General features: G+C 35.4%; 1 protein-coding gene across 5 annotated transcripts in view; it reads left to right on the top strand.

Annotated features, from left to right (window-relative positions):
- The window catches only part of LOC123554648 (serine-rich adhesin for platelets-like), a 153,787-nt gene that overhangs the window by 58,099 nt on the left and 72,277 nt on the right, over positions 1-23,411 (top strand). For all 5 annotated transcript variants that reach the window (XM_053547948.1, XM_053547949.1, XM_053547950.1 and 2 more), the window contains one exon: positions 14,248-14,341. The gene's annotated coding sequence lies outside the window, so the exon portion shown is untranslated. The remainder of the gene's footprint in view (positions 1-14,247; positions 14,342-23,411) is intronic.

The following is a 23,411-nucleotide window of genomic DNA, read 5'->3' as shown; positions in this document are numbered from 1 at the left end:
TTTCCAACGTTAATCCACACCAATGTTTACTTCTTATAACTTTCCCACAATGAAGCATAGAGGATAATTTACTTCCGGCGTACCGTCTTCATTTGAGAACATCCGTCTCGTCCAACGATTGAGCGGTCGGCCAAGCCATTGACTGTATTGAAACAAACAAACAAACAAACAAACAAATACCTTTACTGGTATATATTGTGACCAGTTCACTGTTTCGACAGCTGCTTGATTTTGTATGCATGATAATTAATGATGATAAGTCTCTTATCAGGTTATCAGGAAGAAATTCACATTTTGTAACAGATTGGAAGTGTGATTTCCTACATCTTTTTCCGTATCATTTTTCATCTTTCGACAATTTCCCGGCGGAATTAATTTCCGCGTATTGCAGATAAAGTTGCATACATGTTGACGGAAATATAGTTTGCCTGTTTTGAAATAAAATATGTATAACATAGACACCCTATGACGATGCTATTTAGTTTTTACACAAGGTCAATAAGAGCGAACACGTAGAAAGCATGACCAAACATAAGAAACATTTGCTGTCTAAGATCAGACACATTCTGTCGTAATATATTCTTTAACCTTCACCCTGCTAAATTTCTTAAATGGACTGGTCCATCATTCAATTTTTGCAGTACCATTTATTTTTCGGAGGGGTTTTCACTATAGATTTACTGACTAAATGGCGAACAGCCTGATCATGGTCTGCACTGGTCGCAAAGGCAGAATCACTTGCCACCAACAGGCTAAGAAGCAAATATGTTTCTGGATTGGTAATTCCGCTTCAGAGATGTACGCACAAGAAGCACAGACGCCTGTTATGCTACTGTACAAGTTTGGTGCTTACTTTAACAGCGTGTATATTTCAACGTTACCCGTCTGGTAATCTCTGCAGGCGGAACACAAGACTGCGAATACAAATGAGCCGTGCCATGAAAAAAAAACCAACATAGTGCATTTGCGACCAGCATAGATCCAGACCAGCCTGCGCATCCGCGCAGTCTGGTCAGGATCCATGCTATTCGCTAATGGTTTCTCTAATTGCAATAGGGTTTGAAAGCGAACAGCATGGATCCTGACCAGACTGCGCGGATGCGCAGGCTGGTCTGGATCCATGCTGGTCGCAAACGCACTATGTTGGTTTTCTCATGGTGCGGCTCAAATGTTGTGAATTCGAACCTCTGTTAGGATACGGAACCGACTTACTGTTAAAAACGACATAAACACTTAGTCAGAAAATTATATTGACCAGCTCGCATGCTATCACATACACAAAACATTTTCCTTCAAACGAATAAGCACGTGAAAACTCTCAAATGTAAAAAGCATTGCATCTTACTCATCTTCATATGATTCAGGAAGACAGAACATTGTTTCGTTTTCGTTTTTTTTTTGCGTGCGACAAAATCTATCTAGCAACAACGACTGTGCAATATGTTACGCTGCCAACCAAAACAAACAAACAGACGACTGTGCGTAAACATGCGTTTTCTTTTATGTTTCATTTGCGTGACTTCTAAACATTTTTGTGACCACTCCTTGTATTATTTAGTAAACTGTATAATTTTACAAATCCTTTACCAACCGCAGAATGTGTGCTATTGTTCGATTGTACTGAAATAATGAATATGGAATATACATTTAAAATTAAAACTAATTATCAGGTCTAAGTAACAATTTCTACAGGTCTATAGAATGTGTACTGTATACGAACTGTATAAAGAAAATCCAGTTTTGTTAATTCATTGATTAAAAAGTTCATTCCTTCGTCTTGTTGTTGACGATTTTGGGAATGCGCGTTTGGCTAGCCAAAACGTGTCAATAAAGCAGCCTCGTTTTGAATACACGGCTGTTCTGATGTGCTATCTATAGTTTAGTGCTGATTTTAATTATCGCATTACATTTTACCGTAAGTTTTAATTACTTGTATTTGATTTGTAAAACAGGTACATAAAGGTTACCCTTTTGCGTTTAAGGAATATATAGGTAGTTAATTTCTTTATTTTTTACCACAGACATTGAAAGTAAAGTAATTAGATTTTTATAACAAGATTTTATTCGATACAACGATCTCATTTGTCCAGTTTCATTATAAATCTTTGATCAAGTTCATGGGAAAAATGATTGTATTGTTAAATATACGCTCAGCCATATCACTTGAACTGACAGCTAATCAATATGGGACATTTTCCTTCTCGAAATAACTCAGTTCAAGAAACCTGTTCACTTCAATGTGTCAAGTTTAATCATTCATTGTGATCTAGAGTATTGTGATTGTTTTTGTGTTTATACTGATATTGTTACTAGACAGAACATGCTCCCAAAAAGTCAAAATTCTAACTTCCCTTACCCTGCTAAATGTCTATAATCTTCCGATTTAGACAGTACCATTAACTGTTAAAAGGGGTGCTTCCCAAAAGGATACTGACTGAATGACGAACAATGCAGATCATGATCAGACTGCACGGATGTGCAAGGTGAACATGATCTACACTGGTCGCAAAGGCAGAATCAATCGTGTCCGGCATGGTAAGGGTTAAATTCATCATATGCACGAACCTTGTGTTCGTATGTATTGAACTAATATATATTATTATACCAATATCGTCGTTATTTTTCATAGTTAATGTTTCAACTTGTTTTATTAGCACCAGTGTCGTTTTCGCAGTTGAAAATTGCGTCGCACCATGTGTTGTCAACCAAGGATTTGAGACGGTTCGCGTAATGTATGAATTCTTTTATCTATAAAAGAACATTACGGAAAAAACATCAGATAAAGCTATGTGTCTGAAGCGTAATCATGCGGAAAAATAATTATGCCCTTAAAGGCAAAATGTCTATTACCAGTAATTCAAAGAATTTCCATTGAGCGCAATGTAATACCTACTTATAGTTTTGCTCTATTTACACTGTTTTAGGGTAAGTTATGAATACAACAGTTTTTTTTCGCGGTAAAAGCTACCGACATAATATTATGATTGTAAGTAGCTTCTTACTTACATGTTATTTGATCGTGTAAGTAGGTTATTGATTCACTTTTGCTCTATGGCGTATCATTTGGGTCAAAAGTCTGAAATTGCTCGAGCGATACCATAGCTGAGCTTACCGCGTATATTTAGCGGTAGATGCTTACCGCTTAAGTTGCTCAGTGCAACAAGCAGAGCGATGTTAAAAGTGAGAACGACAATTTGACTTGTTGATGCGGCATTTTAGTTCTTCTCCTCTTGAATAACCTAGAAATTACAGAACTATTACTAAAGTATATCAGGTGAAACGGAATATTTCATCAAAAAAGTGCAGTTACCAGATATCGGTCAGTTACCAGATAACGGACAGATTTGTTACGTCAGTATGATTACAGCAAATGTTAATTTCCGGAATCCGGTTCGTCGACCGTACAAAATCTGGCATACATTTAATGTTAACTTTGCAGTTTCTAATTATCCGTATACAGAATAGAAATGGAGGAAACGTTCATTGGCGTTTTTGTGTTGAAAATCAGAAATTATAAAGGTTGGTATGTACAGTAATTGGTGATTTTGTGCATATTTACAGCCAGTGCACGTTGTATAAAATTCTTAAATTCAAAAAATTTAGATGAAACTTTTGTAAAACCTTTTTTTTTTGAAGTTATAATATTGTATACATCCGCGAACTTTGTTGCAAGGACTTTTTCAATATGCAGGACATTTTAAGCGCATCCTGACGCATACACGGAAAATTGCTTTTTCATGAATCAGAAGTACTCTAAAGACAATTCTACTGCCTACGCAATACAATTGTTCAAAGTTTAAGTGAATTTATGCATGTTTCTTTTTTTTTCATTGTTTAAAACGCGTGTGAAACAAGTTGTCAAAAGTAGGGTATTTTCCATTTTTTGCCTCTTAAGCTCATAAAACACAGTAGCACGACCGAATAGCTAAGACAAAAATGCACATTCCTTTTCAAACTTGGACGATTGTACGTTATAAGTCGGATGCATAAGATATTTTACTGATACATGTACCATGGTTTTCGAAAAGTTTTTAAGCCCCACTTCGAAGAAGCGGGGGTATATTACTTTGCAATTGTCTGTCGCGTCGGTCGGCATGTCAGCCCATCGGTCGATCGGTCGGTCCGTCTGTCGGTAGAGCAGACTGTTTCAGCTTAATAACTTGAGAAGTACATGACCTATAACCTTCAAACTTGGTAGCATGATTGGGCTTATGTAGTAGATGACCTCTACATATTTCGTGTCAGAAGGTCAAAGGTCAAGGTCATAGTGTTCTCGGAACTGAAAATGTGAATACCAGTTATGTGGGGCTTACGTGTTTCACAAACAATTTTATATTGATCACGTCTGCGTTACTCTTGCTGTATTTCATGTTGGAAAATCTGCCTCTTGTGCTATAAAGTAAAAAAATTGATGCGTAGAGATACGGAGATGGAGATAATAATTATCGTTACAATCGTTACAGTAATCACACAATCAGCTTACAAAGATTTTACTTGCACGTAGCGGACGTGCATAGCGATAAGCCGATAAAAAATTATCTTGCAGTTTCTTAAATATGGGCGTCTTTTCGCAAAATTATTTTTGGTGAAGCTCGACGTCAGTTTTGCGTGTTAGTGTTCACAAATCGTTTGCCTCCGATGTGACCTCGGAATAAACTTGACAAATTATATATCATTGGAGAGATAATTTTAATACAAACTTATAAATAAAGAATTTTCGCCGTATTTTTGTTGTATATGTAAACGCTACTTAAAAAACCTGTCAAGTACGTCATTTTGCGCTCTGCTGAAAAAAAATGACGTTAGTGGTCATGTTTGAAGATTTACAGCTGCAAAATGGAGAATAACAGAAAACTGGAAAAAAAAAACACCGGTCAATCGCAGATACCGTCAACTTTAATTTGGCAAAATTTCATAACAGTCCGTTGAAAATCGTTAGGTGGCGCATATTACCTTAAGTCTAAATTCAGTTGTTCTGTTCCTAATGGATCAGAAGTAATTTTTGTAACTATACTTTCCACGCAAAATGTGAATTGTTCACGGATAAATGTCGTCCTTTATACGCGAATAAATGCGTGCACGTTGTTTTCATGATTTAAAATGTTTGCATGCCAGAACATCGCTTAAAACGTTAACTATGATTTGCAAATTTTAGTCTCTTATCAGTAATGCAGAAACGCAATCAGGACCTCAGGACAATGCACTTTCCTTGTCAAGATTCTTACGCAAGTTTTCTAATCGGATTCAGATACAGGGTACATAAAATAATGCTTTATAAATAAATGTGAAAACCTTTGAAATGAAGTCTTTTAAGTAAAAACAATTTTCTAGTTCTTATATTTTTCAAACCGAGTAACAACGAAGGAAAACCGTTATAAAATCACACAAATTGTACGACTGTAGATTTAAACTCGACATTTTAACAGTTGGTCATGCAAATGAAGGCAACAGCATGAACAAATCAATACTAAAACAACCAATACAATATGAGCCGCGACATGAGAAACCCAACATAGTGTATTTGCGGCCAGCATGGATCCAGACCAGCCTGCGCATCCGCGCAGTCTGGTCAGGATCCATGCCGTTTGCAAATAGTTTCTCTAATTGCAATAGGCTTTGAAAGCGAACAGCATGGATCCTGACCAGACTGCGCGGCTCTGTGCAGGTCGCAAACGCACTATGTTGGTTTTCTCATGGTGCGGCTCATTATCACATAACCATTGATTTTGCATTTTAAGAGTAATAGCTTTAAGGAGTAATGGCTCTTAATTTCATCCGGATAAAATAAATCACCGTATCTGATAAGTACTAAGTGTTCTACTTAAGTGTTTTTTTCTCAAGATGTTACATCTGAAAAAGTCAGGGCTATTCAATCAAATAGATAAATAGCAGTTTTATATTTAAAAACTATATTACTATATGTGTGGTCATATCAGATAAACAATTATCTGTGAGTAGTATTAAATAGTGTTAGTAATTAATTTTGCTGTATACAAAGGATTATACCTAAATCATTTGTCTTCAAGTTCTATCAGTGACGAGCGATTGCGAATACGTGTAAAAATTTTGGACTTTCACCGCACTAGACTGTACACGGTATAGGTGAGAATTTGTTTTTCATAAATATAGTTCTGATGAGCCCAAAACCCGACTGTGCATATCCCTTATGCTGTAAAGTATAAACCTTTATTAAGTGGCCAGCCATGTGAGCGACACATTCTGGCTGCTTAACCTTTAGCCTGCTGGCGGCAAGTGATTCTGCCTTTGCGACCAGTGCAGCCTGCACTTCCGTGCAGTGTGATTATGGTCTGCACTGTTCACTATTCAGTCAGTAAATTTTCAGTAAACATCCCTTCAAATGAAAAATGGTACTGCCCAAATTGAATGATGGACCAGTCCATTATAGAAATTTAACGGGCTAAAGCTTAAGGGTCATGGCTGCTGAAGACAAGTTGAAATAAGAACGAAAAGTAAATTCGGGAAGTTAGCTGACTGGCCGATTAAGTTGCTTAATACAGGTGACCACTAAGGCAGGTTTAACTATAGTATTTTTGAATTCATTTTGCCGTTTTTATTTCGTTTTCATTACCAGTGCAAATGTATGTAAACGCGTTTGTAACATGAGCCACACCATGAAAAAAAACAACATAATGCGTTTGCGACCTGCATGGATCCAGACCAGCCTGCGCATCCGCGCAGTCTGGTCAGGATCCATGCTGTTCGTTTTCAAAGCCTAATGCAATTATTGAAACTGTTAGCGACCAGCATGGATCCTTACCAGACTGCGGGGATGCACAGGCTGGTCTGGATCCATGCAGGTCGCAAGTACACTATGTTGGTTTTCTCATGGTTCGGCTCACATATTGAATGTTAATTCAGTGAAGGAGCCTGATATATCCCGTCTGACGGTAACTGAATATTATGCAGTTTTTATATGTTTAGTATCTCTTACATATCTAGTTCTTGTACGACACCATTGAATAAAACTTTATTTAAACATCTTCGCTTGTAAATCGTTTTTTACGCTGTCATTGCACACTCGAGTAAGCCCAGTAGTATATCTAGGGCACGTTTTAGCGTAATACAAAATGGTGTAAGGTTACAAAAGTAGAATTATATTACAAATTAAATATTGCGATGATATGTCATTTTCATGATATTTTCAAAGTTTTGTAAACAGGAAACCTGACAGTGACCTTGATAGCAGACATATGAAAATCAGTAACTCTGTAACAAACACGCTTTTTTTAAAGTAAAAGTTTACAGCCAATACGAGAATACCCGAAATTGTGTCAAAGTGTGCTACCTTTAAATAAAAAATAAGTAGTGGGAATATTGCCTTGAATGCATGTTTGTGTTGTTGATGCTGCTGCTGCTGCTGCTGCTACTGCTGCTGAAGATTAAATATGTGTGTAAGAAGCCGAAGGTAGTAATATAGGGAACTTTTCAATACCACGTTTGCCGTTTGTCGTATGTCAATAAATAGCTTGCCGGTTAATAGTTAATAGTCAGTAGTGAAGAATGACATCTCGGTTTCAGATATTAACTGCATAATAACGTGTTTATGCCCCCAAAGGTGGGCATATTAAAATCGCTCTGTCCGTCCGTGCGTACGTCCGAATTCTTGTCCGGACCGTAATTCTGCAATCCATAAATGGATTTTGAAATAACTTGGTATAAATGTTCACCATGATGAGACGACATGTCATGCACAAGATCCAGACCCCTAGCTCCAAGGTCAAGGTCACACTTAAGAGGCCAAAAGTTAACAGTGTCTGTTTCGTGTCCGATCCGTAACACTGCCATCCACGAAGATATTTTGAAATAACTTGACATAAATGTTTACCATAATGAGACGATGTGTCATGCGCATGACCAGACAACTTTATAGCTCCAAGGTCAAGATCACACTAAGAAGTCAAAGGTTAACATGTGTCCGGGTCATAACTCTGCCATTCATCAAGGGATTTTGAAATTACTTGGCATAAATGTTCCCCATAATGAGACGATGTATAATGCGCAAGATCCAGACCCCTAGCTGTAAGGTCAATGTCACACTTAGAGGATAAAAGTTAACATGGTTTGTTTCTTGTCTGATCCATAACTCTGCCATCGATGATGGGATTTTAAAACTACTTGGCATAAATGTTCTCTGTAATTAGAAGACATGTCATACGCAAGACCCAGACTCTTGGCTCCAAGGTCAAGGTCACACTTACAGGTCAAATGTTAACATGATCTTTTTCTTAGCTGGTCTATAACTCCGCGGATTATCAAGGGATTTAAAAATAATTTGACACAGATGTCAACCATATTGAGAAGATGTGTTGCGCTTATGACCCGGATCTCTCCGGTCAAGGTCAAGGTCACAAAATGATTCATACCTAAACTGTTCTGGCATATTTTGCGCAGACAACAGTAGCATTCTTGGGAGCGCCACTAATAATGACAGATGTTGTTATTATATAAATAAACTTTGCCTTACAAAAGGTTGTAAGTACTAGGTCATGTTTTATATCAGTTACTTAAGGTAACGTAAGTTGATATTATCATTGAAACCCCCAGAAGAATATCTATTTTCATTATTTTTATCATGATGTTACCATTCAAGCGTACGGAGTAATATCATTTTCATTATTTTTTTATGTTATTATTCAAGCGTTCGGAGGAATTCATTTTCATACAAATTTTTATAAACGTTAGTTATATATTTTATTAGAGTATTTAAGTTAGTCCTTGATATTGCACAAACAAACAAGGTATCAGTTACCACAAAAGGAACAATACGTAGATTAACGTTTGAGAAAGGGGACACGTGACTTGTCGATCATACAAAAGTGCTTGTTTGTTAGAAACCTAATACAAAATCAAAATAGCTGGGATTGCGTATATATCTCATATTTGCGTTTGTCCGTTATGTTTTTGTATTGAAAATAAATAAATGGGACTAGTACTGTTGCTGAATGAATTCTGTTTTCTTGTATTAGTATTTAAACATTAAGAAAACAAAAATGTACATTTGTTCTCGTAATCTTGACCGCGAGTCTAAAAATAGACGTAGCGTGATATGCATTTGGGATCGCTAACAGCATAAAGCAGGTTGCTGTTTTATGAATGACCGTGAATGACAGGTGACCGTTTATAAAAGGTGGTCGTTAGCACAAGTTGGATTGTATTAAAGTGAATAAATTGCAAATGCTCATTACAGATCGGACGCATCGAACTCATCTGTGTAAATAAAATGCAATGCAGTATCTAAGGAAATCTGTAGCAAAAATGCAATTGAGAATACGCATTGTTTCCCAATGAATCAGAAATAACCTCCCACGGCAATTGTTCAAGGTATTGTGTTCGTTGTTTTTTGTGTGAATTGTTTCATCATTAAAACTAGGATTATTTTAATTTTTACTACCTAGTTACATGCTAGAAAGTGCAGAAAGCACGACAAATAACTTTTGCTCGTCCTGCGTCAACATTGTTACTTAGACATCTAATCCTTTGAAACTACTGGCCAGAATTACACCGGATTTGGTCAGTAGTATAGCGAGATGGACCTCTATCAAATTTGTTCTAATGGTTTATCTTGACTCCTTTTAGGGATGGCCAGAACTAAAAATAGAAAATAAACCTTTAGAGAACTTCCTCTCATGAACCACTTTAAATAACTTGTTTTAAAGAACCGCATAAAGGATTTTCACCAAACCTAGTAAGAAGCAAAGCCGGATGGTTTTGGTTTTCTTCAGGTGAGCGACTTAGGCCAATCTCGGCCTCTTGTTGTACTTGATCTAGTTTGAGTTATTTGGTCCAGTGCTCTTTAAGGGTGATGAAAGGTAATTTTACAGATGAAATAAATAAACCATTCACGTTTCATTCATGTACAACATAGGCATGTAAATGGGTAGAGTAAATGTATTTCCCGCCACCGTCTCAAGGCTATTCATGAAGATAAAATATGTGTATTGACTAATGGTGAGTGGTTCGTCGTTGACCCCTATACATGACCTTTAGGCGAGTTTGTCAGATATTTGGACTTTATGCCAAATACGGTACCTTAGATTATGAAAATGAATGGTAAAAAGGTCTATACAAGACCGAATCCTACTCTGATAAATTCTTTTAAACATATACTTGCTTTAATGCTTCCAGTTTATAAAATATTCATTTTTGTTTTCAATCTATTTAAAACTTTCGAGATTTGACTTTTTTGTCATTTTCTATCTTTTCAGTAAATATTCAGTCATGGCATTTCAGTTCTATTTCTTATTACGATCGATGGTTCTCATGTCTATAGTTTATTTCCACTTGATAAATCTGTCTCTCAAATCTTCACAGTCTGTTAGGCAGTTATAAATCTAGTCTGCAAGAATATCATCCGTGCGGAATCTGATTTCAACAGTTTGAATATTTTCCACACGCTTCCCAAACTCAGTAAAAAAGTTGTTTTATGAGCCAACCAATTACAAAATGTAGTTTAAAATCCAAAAACAAATAATACATAAAACAGAGAGGGAATCGAACTGTGGATATTTCTTATTATTTTATTTGCATAATATTATGCACCGTCTGAGCTGGCAACAGCTTCCGACAGATGACATAGTTTTAATAATTTATATTTTGTGAAATTCATTTACTTACCCGTAACCAGGAATATATGTTTTTATAAGCGGTCATATTCAAACATACTATAGAGCGGACACTGTGGTTAAGTGGTAACACTGTCTGCGTAGGTTTTCCGTGTTAAATAATTGACTTCCTGTGTTGTAATAAGGATAATTTTTTATTCCTTGTTAAGCTGTATGATTTTTAGTCGATAAGGATTCAGTATTTAGCTATGAAATATTATACACTCATTGAAATACTTGCCGGTTAGTAGTTAAAACCATTGCCCGTGGTCGGAAGAACCGCGGACCAATAAATAGTTTTGACCATTGGCCGGCAGGTCATTCAACAAGTGTTTTGTCATAAAACATCAGTAATTAATTTTTTAGTTATAGTATTAAATATTTGACTTATAAACCCAGTAAACATTTGCTGAATGTTGACCGGTCATATAGTACGAACTACAGACCGGGAATTGTTATAAGGAGTCGTGTAGTAATACCTACAGATATGATCATATTGATAAAAAAACTGTTTTCATTCCAATTCTAACCAAACTTGAAAAATACCTAAGTAAATATAAACCCCTTTCAAATGAGATATAAGATTGATTTACGATAAAAAAAAGTAATTGTTATCCACTCATATTTTTTATCCCAGGTCCAATACTACTGCCTGTGGCAAAATATGCACTGGTAGTGGCTACATTTACTATTAGCTGAAACTTGAGTATATGAAAGCTTTGTTCCATAAGTCGATATAAATTAATTATTGTGAATTTTAATTTCCGGAATTTTCAGGCAAAGGCCGTGTCATAACACTTTATTTGATAACTGTGAAAAATGCAATACCATTGTCGGTAAAATATCATATTGCAAAAGCTCATTAATAAATGTAGGCCAGTTTTGCACGCACCCGGACACATGCACCTAACTCTACCATGTAAAAAAAAAAGGTTTCTGTAATGAAATATAATCAATACAGCAGATGTTAAGGATACAAGTCGAATTAATTTTTGAAAATGCGTGTTTGTTTGCGATTGTTTACAGGTCTATATACGATGCGTCATTCTGCATATTGTAAAACATATATATTATCCAAGATTTTTAGCCACAAGTAAATGTAAAAAAATCCAAATTATTGAAAAACATATATGAGAAAAAATACAGCTATGCCTCAAATCTAAAATGAATTCTGCGTGTTATTTGATAACCAGCTGGAAAGCAGTGATGTAATCATAAGCTGGAATACTTTATCATTGATAGATCTTATACCTGTGAATGTAGACAGGTTAAATTTGGACTGCTTGATCATTGATAATTCATCCGCGATGTTCATGAATGGAACTATTTTGTGTAGTCCATGAACATCTTTTTGATGTGCATAGGAATGAAATAAAGGTTCTATGATTGTCAGAAATACACTTCTTACTTTGGTAGCGGGTTAACCCGCCCCCGGAACGACCAATAACCCTGAAGAATTACACTGTTTAGCATAGGATGCATGTATGATTGGATTTAGGGTCATATGTACACAATAATGGTAGTAATTCACCTCGACCGCCTAGTGGTAGAGCATCCTTTTAGAGTGCGGGAGGTCGTGGGTTCGATCCCCGGCCACATCATACCAATGACTTGAAAAATGGAACCAGTAGCTCCCGTCAATGACGCGGAGGATTTCAAAGAGAAAGTGGTTTTTCTTCTCTCATACCGTCGTTACGATGTAGTAATTGATTCCATCTGGAATTAGGTGCCGAGATTGATTAATAATTAAAACTTCTAGAATTTGCTTCACAATTGGCCTAAAATAAATCAGTATGAACTAAATAATGCTTGTTCCCATTAAAGTTCTTTTTTGTTGCGAGCTTACTTTACTTCGCTTGACTCTTTGGGTATTGTCGTAGATACATGTACTAGGCCGTTGAAAAAAAATATATTAAACGACGCTAATTCAGATTGTCAATAAAATTGAAAGGAATCAGCATTGAACTTTTAAAACATTTTTTTCTTTTAACGTAAAAGCTACGACACGAACAAAAATCAACAAAATAAAATAACAATAGCTCATAACCTGGTCATTGATTTTGCACTGAAAGGCGAAAGCTTTTAATATTGCTTGCTTTCATATGACATGTCGTTCCGTTTATTTATTTTATTTTTTTTTTTTGTACCGGATGTGATTGATACGATCAGTGCTGTCAAGGGTGAAAGTATTTGATGTAACACTTCACTGAAATTGTCATAAAAACGGCATGTAGAAAGTAATAGTTCGGTTCACCAGTTCAAGGCCATTTGATAAATAATTATTTAAAGTGAAAATGTTTGTATAATTTACGTATCACAAAAAAATGTGATAGCGTAAGTAAACAATTCTCATTGAATAGTACTACACAGCGTAAACAGGTCGTGTTAATAAATTGTTAATTTTCTGTGCTATTACAAATATTCTTTTATTATTTTAGTAAGAATGATTGGAGTATTCTAAGGAAGTGAAATATATATTTACGTTTGACATTATTCCGGAAATATAAAATTTGATTTTTTTCAGTTAATTTTATTTCTCGAAGTACTCTTATAATACGAGATGTATAGGTAAGAAACCTTCAAAGTGAAAGGAATTGTAATTTTATACACTCGTTTATAAAAAACGGAGGACGTATTATATGATGGCACGTGCGCCCGTCCGTCTGTCTTTGCGTCCGTGGGTTATATTTCGTTTTTTTTTGGAACATAACTTAGTAACCATTCACTTGTAACTTAGCATATGGGTAAGTGATGATGCAACAATGTGCAGAGCGGGTAAAAACGTTCAAGGTCACAAATGGAGCTCTAAGGTCAAATTTGTCAGTCATATTTCGTGTCCGAAGCAAAATTTAACATGTTTAATAACCACTTAAGGGATTGACTTCAAACTTGGCATATATGTATGCGGGGGATGATACGACGTTCAGAGCGCATTAACAGGGTCGGTAGATAAATTGTAAGGGTCAGAAGCAGAGGTCAAAAGTCAAGTGCATCCCATTTCGTGTTAGGGGCATAATTTAATACCCATTCAAGGTATCGATTTTAGACTTGACATATAAGTCGTTGGCAGTGGGATGATGTACAGAGCACATGAACAGGCCGGTATGTCAAAAGTCAAGGTCACAAATCGAGCTCAGATGTGAAAGCTGCCCTTCATATTTCATGCCAGGGACTTAACTTAATAACCATTGAGGGTATTGACTCAGAATTGGCATATAAGTAGAAAGCGCCGAGATGATGTGCCACGCTCTTACTGTTTATATTTTGACGGATGAAGTTAGAATATTAAAGGTAAATAAGAAATAACAATAAGTGCAGCATAACCCCGGATGTAAGTAAAATATAAAACATTTTGAAATAGACGGGAGTGTCTATTAATTGTTCAAAATATGTAAGCTGCTATGTAAGGTGAAACAGCCAACAACGAAACATTTGGCAATTGACGTCAATGCGAACATGACTTTCCTTAAAAAGGCATACGGAGAGATCTTAATTTGCCAACCAAAACCGTACTGGCGTAAAGAATACAAATATGAGACATTTTCTCGGTCTAATTAATGGTATTGACGTGCCCTATCCAACAGTGCTGACCGTACAATGACATACTGTTTGTTTCTATTTTCAGATTATTAGAACAATGTTCGTCGTAGACAACCCTGTCTGATGCCGGCTATTGACCGATTACTACACTTGAGAGGTGACCAGCTGGCTCTCTAAAGGTGAGTTTTGACTTAAGATAATGGACTCGTAATGACAATCGGCGTTTTCCGTTCATTTACGTATTTTCCGTATGTGACTTCAGCATTCTCCGGTGGTTATGGAAAGGCAGTTTTGATTTTACGACCGAATGATGTTGAAACAGCATACGTAAGAATACGTAACTACACCGAAATTGTCCCGTGTCACTAAGCGCCCACTGCCTTTATAGATTTTCGCAAAACATAGTTCCGAAAGTTATGTGTGGTTTCAACACAGTATAACATCTAATTACAATATTACTGAAGAATAAGTGAGTGAGTTTGGTTTTACGGCGAATCGACACAAAATGGTCATATATCGCCGAAACTGAAGAATAAAGACCGCTTAAAAGGGCTGATGTTTTGTTTTCAAGTGCATCATTGTCCCAAACTTATATCTGCAAATAAACAGTTTCAGTGCAACAAAGCGGTTTCTGTCTTCACATATAGTACTTGATATTTTTTTCCGCGAAACAATCTCTCAACATAAAGGGTCATCTTGAAAATAAAGAAAGGTACTTCACTTTGTGATTGATCACTTACGGATATCTAGAAAATCAGTTAAATACTAAAAGAGTTATGGGATTAGGCGGACACGAAACCTGTTGACAAGAGATACAATCGTTTTAAGAACACTTGAGGAAATATTCATTTTCTGATTCACAACTGTTTATCTTTGCCTACGTGTGCCGCCGGGGGCGACACACCATTGTTCTTAAGAAATCAAACTCACCTTCCAAGAAACCCTTTCGTAATTGTTCTTGAAAATATACATCTGTGGTAGTTAGCTGTTGAAAAAGGATAACCTTTGACCTGTAAGTCCTTAAGGGTTAAATCATGCTACGCTCTCGATGTACCTGATTTGATGTTGAAGTTTCAGAAAATCCAGATCATCTAGTCAATATTCAGATGAACATCAGTTGATAATGGAGTTTTCCTGTAAAGTGAATATTACTAAGCCAGCCTTATGATGCTGACTTAAAATTATAAACTTTCCAAATATTGGTACGAGCTTTCCATATGAAAAATTGAAAGTATGGTGGCTGTATTTTGCCATTTCGTTTTAGCGTGTTGATGCGTTTGAAGAGTACTTACGCACCAAAACGCAAGAACGAAATGGCAAAAATCAGCCACCATATTTTGTCATTTTCTTTGTTTCGAAAGTTAGAAACATCTTTCATTGTTGATATATTTATAAGTAGTGGTGGCAGTATTTTTTACGAAAACACTCGTATAGTGTTACCGGAAAAGCTATTAAATCACTGTGGTATAAAATACATGATTTAGATTTAGCTGCATTTTATATATAAAAAAAACAACACAACCTATAGATGATATTGACTTTTGAATTTTGATATAATCCATTCACGCAAATGATACAGAAATTTACCCCTACAGGCATGTCAGTAAGGTGTTTAAAATGAGTTTTCAGTGTAGATAAACAGCATATGTTCCTAATAGCTCTTCGATTTTGAAATTTGTCTTGTCTTACCAAGTGTTTTGACTTTTGAAACGATGCAAGTCGGGAAATCGACTTGCTTTCTGAAAGTCGTTGGTTCCTCTCGTGCCTGAAATACTACAAGAATGACACCTTAGGCCTTACTTCGCCATCAAAAGCTGTAAAGGCGCCATATGAACTATAACTGTCTGTGTGACCTGAAACAGAATAACAACAACAACAAACAACTTTATGTTATCATAATTTTTTTTTCTTGATTCTCTATATTGAACTATGTGTTAGAATTGAACCATCACCACAGATTTGTCCTATCATGAAAAAGGTTACCGACGCCTTGTACCGACGATACTTTTACCATGATAAATAATGACATACTAATTCACAGTATTCCACAGAACAAGACAAAAAACCAATTCTTTATTTTTAAAACTTTTTATTGCTTATTCAGTATTGATTAAAATGAATCAAAGCACGCAAAGTTGATGACTTCTACCCTTTTATATTTGCTCTGGCAATGATATTTATGAGCTGGTAGAACGAATCGTTTGAATTGCTTATAAACGGATAGTGACCTTAGCTCTCTAGTGTGTATTTGTTTTTATAATGCTTTTGTAAGCATTATTCTCCTTGCTTTTTTTTTGGTTTAATATTTGTTTGAAAACGTACATTTCTTGAAACATCTATAATATAATATTTAATTTTAAAAAAACTATGACATTTCATGAGTGAATGATAATGCCTAGTTCATTCCAAATTTAGTATAGGTAGAATAGGTAGTTATCATTTTATCTTCTCCGGATAGAACATCAGAAATGTCAGTATTACATAGGTCAGAAACTAGAATTACTAATCTTATAGTTATAAATGGACAGAAAACATTCATGAGTGGGCATGAAATAAAGGCTTCATTTTAGACAGGACATCCAGAATTTCGACTCAACTTGAAAAGACTACTAGGGGAAATAAGGTAGTTCTGCACGTTTGAAAAAAACAATATGAGCCGTGCCATGGAAAAACCAACATAGTGGCCTTGCGACAGCATGGATCCAGACCAGCCTGCGCATCCGCGCAGTCTGGCCAGGATCCATGCTGTTCGCTTCCAAAGTCTATTGTAATTAGAGAAACCGTTAGCGAACAGCATGGATCCTGACCAGACTGCGCGGATGTGCAGGCTGGTCTGGATCCATGCTGGTCGCAAAGCCAATATGTTGGTTTTCTCATGGCACGGCTCATATTATGGTCTTTTAAACAACACCTGATTAAACTTAGATTGTTCTTATAAAGACCGCAACTATACTGTTAAATACATTTCACCCAGAACACTCTGAATTACGTTGCATTAAATATTTATGAAATAAATAAATCTTAATTTCTATTTTGACATAAATCTTTAGGCGCCCCCTTTGAACAAGACAAGACTTCAAACAATTTCGCCTGTGCATATATTATTTGGGTCGGCTTCAATACTGGTATTTAAATAATCTTACATAAAATGCGTAACAAAATCTGCCATGGTTCTCCGTTATAAAGACAATTTAAGTTCATGAAATACCCTAATTTTACCTAATTGTTAATTAGTAAAGTCGAACTTTGTTTGCTCGAACACAGATCATTTGGAAGCCACCCTTTGCTCGAACTTATCATCATTGTCTCGAAAAAGTCCCTTTATAATCTTTGTTGTACGATAGCTCGATCAACCGATAACACGGAAAAAAACTTCCCGGTCCAGTCGAGTTCGGGATAACGAAGTTTGACTGTATATGATCTATCATCAATCAGACGGTCTTTAAAAAAGATCTCAGATATATAATATAACCGCAGACAAGGAAGAGGAAAATATCACATGACACTGGCAGACGATGAATATAATATTTATGCGACTTCCTTCGCAATTGATAATTCATGACTGCTTATCTTTGAAACTTAAGTTGTTGTCTTTGAAAGTTTCCTTCTCATGAATGATTTTCAAAATTGCACATAGGTTTCAAACAGGATCGGTTACATCCTTCCTTTGTGTATTCGACATTCACTTCCGCTTCCGCTTCCATTCACGTGCTATTTCCTGTCCATCCTTCCCTTCCAAGCTCTTAGATGTTTAAATTATTTCTAATGTTTTAAAAAAGTTTTAATTACTGCGAAATCATTAAATTTGATTTTGTGAGCATAAAGTTCCAAGATTTTGGTCCGATCTGCTATATATCGTGGGCTAACATTCGTAGATGTCAGAGTTAAAAGTAAAATGCATAGGACTTTTCTATATTCGCTGGGATTAAATTTCGTTGACTGGCACAACCACGAAGTCCGTGGATGTAAGTCCCCCCCACCCCACGCCCCCGCGAAAATAAATAGTTGTGGTATATACCAGTCCATATTAGACAATAGTCGTGTTAGAGGATTTTTAATGATAAACCTTCCTGCCGTTCTAAGTAGAAGTTTCTGTATTACTTCAAATTTAGTCAAAATAGAAAAGTCATTGGTTTTCACGGAAAAGTTCTCTTTCAGAAATACATCTTATCTCAACAGACCGGTTATGAGTTTGAATATCCCCTGTAGGGATTTTGGTAGTATATTTTTTTTTTAATTTTAAAGATACATTTTTAGGTCTGCAAGGATAAAATGGTGGCTAAGATGCATTCATCGTAAGAAAAGAACTCCTTGTAAAATTAGTTTAGTCCTTGAAAAAAATCAATCCTTTTTTGTTACTTTGAAAGTATCTGGTACTTCTGTATTAGAATATAAAATATGAAGAGATTCTGGCCGTAATTAAACAAAATTTGTTTGCGGTAACGCGACCCAAAGTTTTTTTTGTGTGTGTGGGTAGGTAGGTAGGAATTTTATTTGGCATATAATCATATAGAGATTTTTTTTTTCATCTGACTGGCCAGAAAAAAATTGGGTTGCAGCAATTTCACGGGTAGGTTGTGTTACCGCAAACAAATGTTTTTTTTTTTTTTTTTTTTTTTTTTTTTTTTTTTAAATGATAAACTTCCTGTCACAGTCTCCTATGAATATATTTTTCTCTGCATGGTTTCTGTCGTTTATCATCTGGTATTGACATGTTGCAAAACATAGACACGGAAATACGTCATTTATTAGCTTTATTGAGATATAAAGGAAATTAAATGCCAAATGCAGACTTCTTGTCCGTAAGATAGATTGATATGTAATCAGCATATATAATTTTTCTCCCTGTACTGTGCTGGGTGTCTTTGTCTGTAGCTATGGTTACGAATATTTAGAATTTCTAAAACCAAAATTATTAGGATTAGGACAGCACGTATAAGTTTATCCGAATTCGGGTTTCAAACGAAAATGTATACTATTTTGATGTACAATGAGTTATTCGAGATAATAACGAAATTTTTTAAGTTGCTATAAAATATTAGGCGGTTTGTATGGTGCTCCTTGAAAGGAACAAAGCAGCGTGAAAATATTCAGTGTAAGCTTTACTCATTTGACGAAAATTCTTTTTCAGACAGTAGATTTAAGTTGAGAATATAAATGGGGTTATTTTGGTCATATTTCGCTGTTTTTACATAGCGCACATGTATCATAAAGGGTGATAAGGTGGCAGGGGAGCGGTTTCGTTGTTTGGCCCCGGTCGATTTTCTGTATAAACAGGACAGGGTAGATATAAAGGCATATCTATCTTACTGGTTATTTATCATTAATTCTTTAATATATCTTGGGAATGAGGAACGGTTAATGATTCTACATGGCGGGTGTTTTAAAATTCCTAGCTCCGTACTTCCGGTTGAGGCTAAAACATAAACATCGGAACAAAACGTCGGCCAGACGCTCGGCTGTCATCCATCCACTTTTTTTCAAGTGAAAATTAGGGAAGTAAAGTGGTGGTTGGGAGACACATTCCACACCACCTGGGTATGCATCTATGTTCGCACTATACATATATGCTACGAAATTGGATTTAAAAATATAAAATGGATGAATGGCAGAGTTCAACGTGAGGCCCGGTTAGGCTAATTTTGGTCTATAAAATTTGGGTGATTTGGCCAATTTTCACTACATCTGGCATGGAAAGCGACAGGTGCATAGGATCGGAGAGTCGTCTTTATGTAGTTTATAGTATCTGCAATGGTCTATAGTAGTTTCAAAGAAAATAAGCAAAAACGAGATTTCTATGGATATTTCAACGCTGGTACCCACACGTCAATGTGGAATTCGCAAATCTGCACTCCCCCGCCACCTTAGTGCCGCTAATAAAAATAACTGTTTACATAGCGCGCATGTATCCTAAATGGTGATAAGTTCAACTAATAAAAATACGTCACGTCATTGATTTCAGTGATAGAATTTGAAATTAAACAAATCTTTAGGAACTTGTGTTCATGCTTTTAAAAAGCATCATTATTTAGAAGCACATAGTCAATGTATGAGTCATTATTGTTGAGTTCGCTTGCGGAAGCGAAGACATAATTGTCTAAATGACTGTTCGGTTTATGTGCTTGCGTGCGTGTGTTTGTGTGTGCGTCAGTGCGTGCGTGCGTCAGTGCGTGCATCCGTCCGGATTTGTTTGTCCGGACCATAACTTTGACAATACATCCATGGAGTAATCTTGTTTGTATTTGGCATGATTGTTAACCCTAGTGAGACGGAGTGTCATGCGCAATCCCTAGGTTCCTATCTCAAAGGTCAAGGTCATAGTTAGAGGTCAAAGGTCATGTCAGATCTTGTCCGGCCCAAAACTTTAGCAGAGGTCAAGGTCGCAGTTAGGGGTCAAAGGGCAGGCTAGACATGTTGCCCGTGGGCATCTAGTTTTGGAGAAAGTTGGAGATGACAAAATTTGAAGTGGCTGGCTTATGTGTAGCTGCAGCTGTCATAGTCCCATATGTACTTGTTTTATCTCTGCGTAGTTTTACGCTTTCATCATCTGGTTTTGACATGTCCTGATTCCAGATGGCGCGTCGTGGTCACGGAAATACGTCATTAATTCTTTTATACAGATGTAAAGGAAATGAAATGCCAAATGCAGGCTTTCTTATTATAAGACAGATTGACATGTAATCAGCGTATACATGTATACATTCTCACCGTCTCTTGTGAGATGATGCGGCATTTTTCGGACTATTAATTATTTTGCACTGTATTATGATAATTGAGAGAGATGATCCATTTCATAATTATACTATGATGTAATAATTTATCATTTTTTATATTGAAAGTTTTGCATACATCAATTAATATTTTGTTAAATTGCAAAGTGTTTTGACTTTTTAGACCCTATGGCGTTGTTTTAACCATTTTCGTTTATTTGTTTTAGCAAACATTTAAACGACATTCTAAAATGACGGCGGGGACTTTTGAAAACTGAAACTGAAACTGAAACTGGTTTATTTGCTTAAACGCCTATTTCTACATTTAAAACATATTCAATGGCGTTTTACAATACAAGTTGAAATAAAATATTAAATATAAAATATTTTAAATAAGATTAATTAAAACGAATCAAAATAGCAATTATTAATTTAAAGTCAATGATAATACTATATTTTAAAATATTACTAACATACAATTATCACAGACAAACATTAAATTTCTATCACTGTCACCAGCATCATTGTTTAAAACTCAATCAAAACTTAGAATAATGCAAGGTAGTCTCTGAAGAAATAAATGAAAAGGTTTATTAATACCGAAACACACTTATATAGTATTATTTTCCGGTTTTTTTTCCAGCTTCCCCTCTGAAAATTAATAAAGGTTAGGATTTCAACAAACTTCGCTTGTAGCGTCCTTGCATGAGCCGCTCCTCTCTCAGATTTTCTTGATCCCTTTTTTGTGCCAATAGAGTTGAAATAGAAAAGAATAAAATAACTTCTCGTTAACCAGGGCAATATAAAAAGGCATAATGTAATATACTATAATATGATACAATATATTGCAATCCAGTACAGTATGATATAATGGAATGTAATGCAATTACATTGTCTTAAGTGGAAAACTATTAGATAATGTAGACTAAATGAAAGGACTCAATGAACCCAAAAGAACAAAAATAGCAACAACACTATGTGCATTTCACCTTTATCAAGATTGATATTGGATTCATTGTTCTTTTCGAAGAATTCGTTGAATAACGGCAATGTTTTACCATAGTGCTAGTGCATTGATTCAAGGGATGACGTATGACTGTTAACCCAAAATGTAAACGTCTTTAAAAATATAATTCTAATCAATATTTGTCTTTTATTCTAAAGTGTTGATTTGTGTCTTGAAGTTAAGTCAATATTTGACCAACATAAATGCCAAGTTGCTGAACTTTGTTTAGAATGTTTTTTTTTATGTCTTTGACACGAGGTTCGTTGCAAAGACATAAGTAAATATAGTGTTTTTTACCACAAACTGTGAGCAGACATCTTACTCACGAAGTTCGTCGTTACGAGCTCGACCACCCGCGGAAATTAACGGAATTTGCCGAGTACTTTATCGCAGACATCGTAACGAGCGTACGAAATTTACAGACATTCAGTTTCGTAGATATCTTTTTCTGGCGACATAATTCAGCAATATTGCCGAATTTTCTAACACAAAGTTAATTGTTGGCATAATATCTTCTCTTGTTGAAAATACGAGTAGTCAGAATGTCTCAACATTGATTTAAAAGCATTTCTCTTTAATTTGAATTTACATTTTAGAACTGACGTCAATGGAAAATTGATTTTGCAAAGTCGAAAGCTGTTGTCACAAAACTTTAATGCATTTCTATAAAAGGAAAGTTTAAGGTTTATTTACTTTTAGTAACGATGTTCTGGTAATTATTTTTCTAAAATTTTATTAACTTTGTAATTTTGAAATGAAAAGAAAACTGAACTTGAATAAATATATCTCAATTTATGTAATACCTGTATTGTATGAGTAAACGTATTTTGGAAATCACGAACAAATATCAAGTGTTAGTTCCTGTAATCGAATTAAAACAAAATGCACTGAAGTATTATTGTGTCACTTCTGATATTTGAAATGAGAACCGATGTTATCAATAATTGTCAATTTAAATGTTCGCAAGTTATTAAACTACAAAGACAGAAACGTGATAGCCTTTTAAGGTATCCGATCCACAAATAGATAACATTTCGATGCCTGGTGACCCCATGTTTTGTATTTGAAAGAGTCTTGTCTGCTGAACAAGAATTAATAAGTAAGATTACCATAATAATATGCATGAATCACTACAGTCATACTTTTAACTGCGGAATGATATAAATGTTACACTGTAATAACTGGATTTCTGTTGACGTATCACTGAAAACTTTAAAATAAAATTGTGTAACATTTTGTCATGTAATTTATATTTTCTTTTTATAGTAATACATTTTTAACTAGTTAATGCCTCTTGTTGTAACAAGCACAGTGGAAAGCAAAATAATTAATTTGCAAACTAAAAGTAAAATTGTTAGGATTTGGATGGACTGAACGGTCAAAAATTTAATAAAGTGTAATTTCTTTATATACAACTTGCTTGTTTGTGGACCGAATACCTTAAGGCAGTGGACCCGTAATGACAATCGGCAAATTACGTATCCTTCGTATGCGAATTCGGCATTTTCCGTTTTTTTACGTGTTCAGTAACTT

This window comes from Mercenaria mercenaria, chromosome 7, assembly GCF_021730395.1.
Source record: "Mercenaria mercenaria strain notata chromosome 7, MADL_Memer_1, whole genome shotgun sequence".
NCBI lineage: Eukaryota > Metazoa > Mollusca > Bivalvia > Venerida > Veneridae > Mercenaria > Mercenaria mercenaria.
The sequence above is the reverse complement of the archived record's forward strand: the minus strand, read 5'-3'. Positions and strand labels throughout refer to the sequence as shown.